Raw genomic sequence first — 10,604 nt, forward strand, 5'->3', positions numbered from 1 at the left:
AAAATAACCCTAAAACTCACCCTTATCTTAACACTTACCCTCAGCCAAAACCTCTCCTTTACCCTTACCATCATAATCACCCTAACCCACACCCTAACCCTAAACCTCATACTAAGCCTCACCCTAACCGAAACCCTCACCCTAGCCCTCAACCTAACCCTAATCCTAACCCTAACCCTCATTCTAACCCTCACCCCAACCCTAACCCTAACCATCACCCTAACCCTAATCCTCACCCCCACCCTCACCCTCAGTCTAACCCTAAGTCTAAGCCTAACCCTAACCCTAAACCTCACACTCACCCTCACCTAACCCTAATCATAACACTAACCCTAACCCTAACCCAAAACCTCAACGTAACCATCAACATAACCTTAACCCTAACACTAAACCTAACCCTAACCTCGACCTAACACTCCCCCTAACCCTAAATCTAACACTAAACCTCACCCTCACCCTAAAACTAATCCTAACCCTAACCATAAACCTCAAACTAACCCTAACCCTAACATTCACCCTCACCCTCACCCTTATCATAAATCTAACCCTAACCCTAACAATAACACTAATCCTAACCCTAAACCTAAGACTAACCCTAATCCTAACACTCACCCTCACCCTAACCCTAATCCTAATCCTAACCCTCAACCTAACCCTAATGCTCACACTCACAGTAATCCTAACCCTCAACCTCACCCTAGACCTCACCCTAACCCTAATCCTACCCCTAAACCTCATCCTAACCCTAACCCTAAACATCACAATATCTCTAACCCTAACCCTCAACCTAACCCTAACCCTCACCCTAACCCTAAACTTAACCCGAACCCAAACTCTCACCCGAACCCTAACCCTAACCCTCACCCTAACCGTAACCCTCACCCTCACCCTCACCGTCAGCCTAATGTTCACCCTAACCCTAACCCTAACACTCACCCTAAACCTAACCCTCTCCCTCAGCCTAACCCCAAGCCGAAGCCTAACCCTAAGCCTAACCCTCACACTCACCCTAACCCTTACACTCATCCTAACCCTCACCCAAACCCTAAATCTAACACTAACCCTAACCCTAACCCTCACCTTCAGCCTCTCCCGAGACCTAACTCTAATCCTAAAACTAACTCTCACCCTAACCCTAACCCTAACCTTAAACCTCACTCTAACCCTAAATCTCATCATCACCCTAATCCTAACCCTAACCCTCATCCTAACCCTCATCCTAACACTAACCCTAATCCTCACCTTGACCCCCAACATCACCCTAAGCCTAACCCTAAGCCTAACCCTAACACTCACGGTAACTCTTAGCCTAACCCTAAACCTAACCCTAAATCTAACCCTAAACCAAACCCTAATACTCAGCCTCACCCTCACCATAACACAAACCCTAAACTTAACCCTCACCCTAACCCTAAGCCTAATCCTAACACTAACCCTAACCCTTACACTAAACCTCACCCTAAACTTAATCCTAAACCTGAATCGATCCCTAACCCTAACCCTCAATTTAACCCTCACCCTAGCCCTAACCCTATCCCTAATCCTAACCCTAAACCTCATCCTAACCCTCACCCTCAACCTCATGCTCAGCCTAAGCCTAAGCCAAAGCCTAAGCCTTAACCTAACCCTCACCCTAAACCTAAAACAAAAACTAAGCCTCATTGTAAACATAAACCTCAGTCTCACCCTAACCCTAATTCTAACAATAACATAACACTAAACCTCATCCTAACCCTAACCCTAACCCTCACTCTCACCCTCACTGTAACCGTAACGCCAAACTTAAACCTAACAATAACCCTAACCCTACACCTAACCCTCACCCTAACCATAACACTAACCCTAACCCAAACGCTCAACCTAACACTTACACTAACCCTAACACTAACCCTAACCCTAAAACTAACCCTTACATTATCCCTAACCCTTAACCTCAACCTAACCCTCACCCTCACCCTAAACCTAACATTAACCCTAATCCTAACCCTCCCCCTAACCCTATATCAAACACTAAACCTCAACCTCACCCTAAACCTAACCCTAAACTTCACTCTAAACCTCACCCTAACCTTGACCTCACCCTCACCCTCAACCTCACCGTAACTCTAACCCTAAACCTAACCCTAACAATAACATTAACCCAAACACTAACCCTAACCATAACCCTCACCCTCAGCCTAGCCTTACTGGAAAATTAACCCTAACCATAACATTAACAATAACCTAAACCAAACCCTAACCTTAACCCTAATCCTCACCCCCACCCTCACCGTCAGCCTAACCCTAAGCCTAACCCTATCCCTAACCCCAACCCTCACCATAACCCTAACCCAAAACCTACCCTGAGTCCTCAGCCTAACCCTAAGCCTAATCCTAACCCTAAACCTAAGCCTAATCCTAACCGTAACCCTAAACCTAATCCTAAACCTAACCTTATCCCTAACACTAAACCTTACCCTATCACTCACCCTAGCTCTCAACCTAACCCAAAACCTAAACCTCATCCTTACCCTAGCCCTCACCCTAACCCTAATTCTATCCCTCACCCTCACCCTAATCCTAACCCTCATCCTCACCCTAAACCTCACACTAACCCTAAACTGAATCCTCAATCAAACCCTCACCGTAACCCTAACACTAACCCTTACTCTAACCCTAAACCTAACCCTAACCCTCACCCTTATCTTAACACTCACACTCAGCCAAAACCTCTCCTTTACCCTTACCATCATAATCACCCTAAACCAAACCCTAACCCTAAACCTCATACAAACCCTCACCCTAACTGTAAACCTAAAAATCACCCTAACCGAAACCCTCAAACTCAACCTCAAGCTCAGCCTAACCCTAAGCCTAAGCCTTACCCTAATCCTCACCCTCACCCGAGCCCTCACCCTAACCTTAATCCTAACCCTAACCCTCATTCTAACCCTCAACCTAACCCTAACCCTAAGCATCACCTTAACCCTAATCCTCACCCCCGCCCTCACCCTCAGCCTAACCCTAAGCCTAAGCCTAACCCTAACCCTAACCCTACCCAAAACCTCAACATTACCATCAACCTACCCATAACCCTAGCACTAACACTAACCCAAAACCTCAAACTAACATCACTCTCACCCGAGCCCTCACCCTAACCTTAATCCAAACCCTAACCCTCATTCTAACCCTCAACCTAAGGCTAACACTAACCATCACTGTAACCCTAATCCTGACCCCCACCCTCACCCTCACCCTAACCCTAATCCTAACCCTAAACCTAACCCTAACCCTAAACCTCAACCCTACCCTCACCCTAAACCTAACGCTAACCCTAACACTAACCCTAAACCTAACACTCACCCTTACCCTCCCCCTCAACCTAAATCTAGTCCTAAACCTCTCCTTCACCCTATCCCTAATCCTAACCCTAACTCTAAACCTCACCCTAACCCTAACCCTAACCCTCACCCTCACCCAAACCGTAAATCTAACCCTAACCCTAATATTAACACTAATCCTAAACCTAAAACAAACCCTTACCCTAACCCTAACCTTCACCCTCAGCTTCACCCTCACTGCATAAACATAACATAACCCTAAACATAACATTTACAATAACCCTAACCCTAATCCTAACCATCACCTTCACCCTAACCTTAATCCTAACCCTAACCCTCACCCTAACTTTAACCCTCACCCACACTGAAACCCTAAACCTCATCTTAACCCTCACCCTCAAACTCACCCTCACCCTCACCGTAACTCTAACCCTAACCCAAACAATAACACTAATCCTAACTCTAAACCTAACCCTAACCCTAAGCCTAACCCTAATGCTAACACTCACCCTCAACCTAATCCTAATCCTAACCCTAACACTGAAACTAACCCTAACCCTCAACCTCACTGAAAACCTAACCTCGTCCAAAAGCTCACCCTAACCCTAACCCTAACCCTAACCCTAAAACTCACCCTAACACAAACCCTAACCCTCACCGTCACCCTAGCCCTCACCCTAACCCTAATCATAACCCTAATCCTCATCCTAACCCTCACCCTAACCCTAACTCTAACCCTAAAATTCACCCTTACCCTAACCCTAACTAAAACCCTAACCCTAACCCTAAACCTCACCCTAACCCTAACCCTCACCCTCACCCTCACTGTAACACTAACCCTAAACCTAACAATAACCCTAAACCTAACCCTAACCCTCACACTAAACATAACACTCACCCTAACCCTAACTCTCAACCTAACACTTACCCTAACCCTTACCCTAACCCTAACTCAAACACTAACCCTCACAGTAACCCTAACTCTCACCCTAACCCGAAACCTCACACTCACCCTAACCCTAACCCTAACCCTCACCCTCACCCTAGCACTCACTCTAATCCTAATTCTAACCATAACCCTCACCCTAACCCTCAACTTCAACCTCAGCCTAAACATCACACTAACCCTAACTCTAATCCTCAAACTAACACTCACCCTCACCTTAACCCTCACCCTAAACCTGATGCTGACCCTCACCCTAATCCTAACACTCACCCTTAGGGGAACACTCACCCTCCGCCGAAACCTCACCTTTACTGTTACCGTCATGCTCACCCTAACCCTCACCCTAACCCTAACACTCATCCTAACACTTGCCCTAAACCTAACACTATCCATCAGCCTAACCCTATCACTCACCCTCACCGTCACCCTCACCCTAGCCCTTACCCTAAAACTTATCCTAACCCTAACCCTCATCCTAACCCTCACCCTAACCCTAACCCTAAACATCACCCAAAACCTATTCCTCACCCCCACACCCTCATCCTCAGCCTAACCCTAAGCCTAAGCCTAAGCCTAAGCCTAACCCTCACACTCACCCTAGCCCTCACGCTAAACCTAATCCTAACCCTAACCCTCATCCTAACCCTCACCCTAACCCTAACCCTAAAAATCACCCAAAACCTATTCCTCACCCCCACCCTCACCCTCAGCCTAACCCTAAGACTAAGACTAACCCTAACCCTCACCCTAGCCCACACCCTAAAACTAGACCTAAACCTAACCCGAACCCTAATCCTCACCTTAAACCTAACCCTAACCTTAACCCTCACCATAGCCCTCACCGTAACCTTAATCCTAACCCTATACCTCATCCTAACCCTCACCCTAACCCTAACCCTAACCCTCACCCTAACCCTAACCCTCACGCTCACCCTCAGCTTAACACTAAACCTACCCTAACACTAATCCTCACACTCACACTCACGCTAAACCTAATCCTAAATCTAACCCGATCCCTAAACATAATGCTCACCCTATCCTTCACCCTAAACCTAACCCTAACACAAATCCTAACACTAACCCTCATACTAACCCTAACTCTAATCCTAAACCTCACCCTCACCCTCACCTTAACCCTCACCCTCAACCTCAGCCTAAACCTAAGCCTAAATCTAACCCTAACCCGAACCCTCACACTCACACTCACCCACACTTTAACACTAATCCTACTCCCAGCCCTAACCCTAACCCTCACCCTAACCCTAACCCTCACCCTAACCCTAAACTGAACATTAACCCTAACCCTTACCCTCACCCTAACCCTAACTCTAAACCTAAAGCTCACCCTCACCTTAACCCTAAACCTAATCCTAACCCTAACCCTAAACCTCACCCTAAACATAACCCTAAACCTCACCTTCAACCTAGCCCTCACCCAAACCCTAATCCTAACTCTAACCCTCATCCTAACCCTCACCCTAACCCTAACCCTAAACCTCACCCTAACCCTAAACCTCACCCTCACCCTCAGACTAACCCTAACACTAATCCTCACACTCATACTCACACTAACCCTAATCCTAAATCTAACCTGATCCCTAACCATAACCCTCACCCTAAACCTCACCCTAACCCTAACCCTAACACCAATCCTAACACTAACCCTCGCACTAACCCTAAATCTAACCCTAAACCTCACCCTCACCCTCACCTTAACCCTCACCCTCAACCTTAGCCTAAACCTAAGCCTAACCCTTAGCCTAACCCAAACCCTCACACTCACACTCACCTTCACCATAACACTAATCCTACTCCAAGCCCTAACCCTAACCCTTATCCTAACCCTAACCCTCACCCTAAACCTAAACCCAACATTAACCCTAAGCCTAACCCTCACCCTAACCTAAACCTCAGCCTCACCTTAACCCTAACCCTAACCCTAACCCTAAAACTAAACCTCACCCTAAACATAACTCTAAACCTCACCTTTACCCTAGCCCTTACCCAAACACTAATCCTAACTCTAACCCTCATCCTAACCCTCACCCTAACCCTAACCCTAAACATCAACCTAAACCTAACCCTCAGCCTCAACCTCACCCTCAGCCTAACCTTGAGCATAACCCTAACCCTAACCCACACACTCACCCTCACCCTAACCCTATTCCTAATCCGAACCCTAACAATAACCCTAACCCTAAACCTAACCCTCAACCTAAACATAGTCCTCACCCTAACCCACTCACCCTAACACTTACCCTCACCCTAACACTAACCCTAACTCTAACACTAACCCGCACACTAACCCTAACCCTCACAGTAACCCTAAACCTTAACCCTAACCCTAACCTAAACCTCACCCTCATCCTAGCCCTCACCCTAAACCTAATTCTAACCCTAACCCTCACCCTAACCCTAACCCTCAACCTCACACTAAACCTCACACTAAACCTAACCCTAATCCTCAATCTAACCCTCACCATAACCGTAACCCGAACCCTTAACCTAACCCTCACTCTAACCCTAAACCTCACCCTTATCTTAACCCTCACCCTCAGGCTAACCCTCAATTTTACCATTACCATAACTCTCACCCTAACCCTCAACCTTACCCTAACCCTCACCCAAGCCCTCACCCTAACCCTAATCCTAAACCTCACCCTCACCCTCAGCTTTACATTAATCCTATCACTATTCCTAATGCTAAACCTCACCCTCACACTAACAGTCACCTAATTCTTACCCTCACACTAATCCTAACTCTAACCCTAACCAAACTCTCACAATAAACCTAACCCTCACTCTAACCGTAACCCTACCCCTTACCCTAACCCTCATCTTAACCATAACTCTAACCCTCACCCAAAAACTCACGGTAACCCTAAATCTGACCCTAACACTAATAACAACCCTAACCCTCACCCTCACCCTAACCCTCACCCTAATCATAACCCTAACCCTCAGCCTAACCCTCACCCTAACCCTAAGCATAACCCTAACCCTAACCCTCACCCTAACCCTCACCCTAACCCAAACCTTAACCCTAAGCCTCACCCTCACCCTAACCCTCATCCTAACCCTTAACCTCATCCTCACCCTAAACCTCACACTTAACCGAATTCTCACCGTAACTCTAACCCTAACCGTCACCCTCATGCTAAGCCTAAACCTAACCCTCACCCTAAACCTAAAACTCACCCTAATCCTCACCATAACTCTAATGCTAAGTCTAACACTCACCCTAACCCTCATGCTATCACTTATCCATACCACAAACCTAACCATAACCTTACCACTCACCCTCACCCTTTACCTCACCCTAACCCTAAACCTAATCCTAACCCTCACCCTAACCCTAACCCTAACACTAACCCTCACCTAATCCTAACCCTAACCTTCTACCTCACCCTAACCATCACCATCACCCGAACCCTCACTCTAACCCTAACCCTCACACACACCCTAAACCTCAAGCTCACCCTTACCCTAACCCTCAAATAATCCTCACCCTAACCCTAACCATTACCTAACCAAGACCCTTACCCTCACCCTCACCTTCAACCTAAACTTCACCCTCAACCTAGACCTCACCCTAACCATAACCCTAACCCTAAACCTCACCCTAACCCTAACCCTTACCCTCAACCTCAATCTCACCCTAACCCTCACCCTCACCCTCACCCAAATCGTAAGTCTAACCCTAACCCTAACATTACCACTAATCCTAACCCTAAAACTAACCGTTACCCTAACCCTAACCTTCACTCTCAGCCTCACCCTCACTGGAAATATAACCCTAACCATAATATTTACAATAACCCTAACCCTAATCCTAACCATCACCCTCACCCTAACCATAATCCTAACCCTAACACTCGCCCTAACCCTCATTTTAACCCTCACCCTAACCTAAACATAACCCTCACCTTAACCCTTTACCTCACCCTAATCCTAACACTAAGCCTGACCTAAACCTCCCCCTAAACCTCCCCCTCACCCTAACCCTAACACAAACCCTAACCCTCAACCTAACCCTCAACCTAACCCTAACCCTAACCATAACCCTAAAACTCACATTAACCCTAACCCTCACCCTAACTCTAACCCTACCCCTCAGCCTAAAACTCAAGCTAACTCTAACCCTCACACTCACCAGAATCCTAAACCTAACCCTAACCATAAACCTCACCTTAAGGCTAATTCTAACCCTAACCCTAACCCTAACCGGCACCCTAACCCTAGTCCTCACCTTCACACTCACCCTCAGCCTAACCTTAAGCCTAAACCTAACCCTATCCCTAACCGTCACACTCACCCTCACACTAACCTTAATCCTAAAACAAACCCGAGCCCTAACCCTTATTATCAACCTAACCCTCACCCTAACCCTAACCCTGACCCTAACCCTCACCCTAACCCTCACACTAACCATCACCCTAACATTAACACTAACCCTAATCCTGACCTTCACCCTAACCCTAGCTCTAACACTAACCCTAACCCAAAATGTCACCCTTACCCTAGCATTAAACCTCACCCTCACCCTCACTATCACCCTCACCGTAACTGTAACCCTAACCCTAACAATAACCCTAACACTAATCCTAAGCCTCACCCTAACCATAACCCTCACCCTAAACCTAAACCGCGCCCTAACACTTACCCTCACCCTAACACTAACGCTCACACTAATCCTACCCCTCAGCGAAACCCTAAACCTCACACTAAACCTAACACTAATCCTCAATCTAACCCTCACCCTCACCCTAAACCTAACCCTAACCCTTACCCTATCCCTCACCCTAACCCTAACCCTCCCCCTTACCGTAGCCCTCACCCTCAGCCTAACCCTCACTTTAACATTACTAACACCCTCAACCTAACCCTCACCCTAACCCTAAACTCGAACCCTAACTCTCACCCTAAACCTAACCATAAGCCTCACCCTAACCCTAACACTCACCCTAACCCTAACACTCACCCTCACCCTCACCCTGAGCCTAACCCTAAGCCTAACCCTAACTCTAACCCTCACACTCACCCTCTCACTGACCCTAATCCTAATCCTAACCCCAACCCTAACACACAACCTCACCCTAACCCTCACCCTAACCCTAACGCTAACCCTAACACTAACAATCACCCTAACCCTCAACCTAACCCTATCTCTAACACTAAACCTCAAACTCACACTGACCCTAAACTTAACCCTAACCCTAAACCTCACCCTAAACCTAACCCTAAACCTCACCCTCACCCTAGCCCTCACCATAACCATAATCCTAAAATTAACCCTTTTCTTAACCCTCATCCTAACCCTAACCCTAACCCTCACCCTAACCCTAATCCTAACCATAACCCTAACCCTAAACCTCACCCTAACCCTAAACCTAAAACTAACCCTAAACCTAACCCTCATCCTCACCCTCACTTGAATCCTATCTGTAACGATAAACCTCACCCTCACCCTCACCCTAACTCTAACCCTAAACCTAAACCTAAACCTCACCCTAACCCTAACCCTCACCCTCACCCTCAACGTAACCTTAACTCGAAACTTAACAATCACCCTAAACCTAACCCTAACCCTCACCCTAACCATAAAAGTCACCCTAACCCTAACCCTAACCCTAACCCTTACTCTCACCCGAAACCTAAACCTCACCTTAACCCTAACCCTAACCCTCAGCCTCACCCTAGCCCTCACCCTAACCCTAATTCTAACCCTAACCCTCACCCTAACCCAAACCCTAATCCTCACCCTAAACCTCACACAAACCCCAACCCTGATCCTCAATCTAACCCTCACCCTCACCCTAACCCTCATCCTAACCCTTACCCTAACCTCAACCTAATCCTAACCCTCACCCTTAGGGGAACACTCACCCTCAGCCCAACCCTCAACTTTATTCTTACCGTCACACTCATGCTAACCCTCACCCTAACCCTAACCCAGGTCCTAACACTCACCCTGAACCTAACCCTATCCATCACACTAACCAAAACCCTCACCCTCACCCTCACCCTAAGCCTAACCCTAAGCCTAAGCCTAACCCTAACCCTAACCCTCACCCTCACCCTAGCTCTCACCCTAAACCTAATCCTAATGCTAAGACTCATCCTCACCCTCAACCTAACCCTAACACTATCCATCACCCAAAACCTATTCCTCACCACCATACTCACCCTCAGCCTAACCCCAAGACTAAGCCTAACCCTAACCATAACCCTCACCCTCAGGCTCGCCCTCACCGCAAACTAAACCCAAACAATAACACTAACAATAACACTAATTTTAACCCTAACCCTAACCCTAATCCTCACCCCCAACCTCACCC

This window comes from Dipodomys merriami, unplaced genomic scaffold (genome assembly GCF_024711535.1).
Source record: "Dipodomys merriami isolate MVZ:Mamm:240054 unplaced genomic scaffold, mDipMer1.0.p SCAF_80, whole genome shotgun sequence".
Classification (NCBI taxonomy): domain Eukaryota; kingdom Metazoa; phylum Chordata; class Mammalia; order Rodentia; family Heteromyidae; genus Dipodomys; species Dipodomys merriami.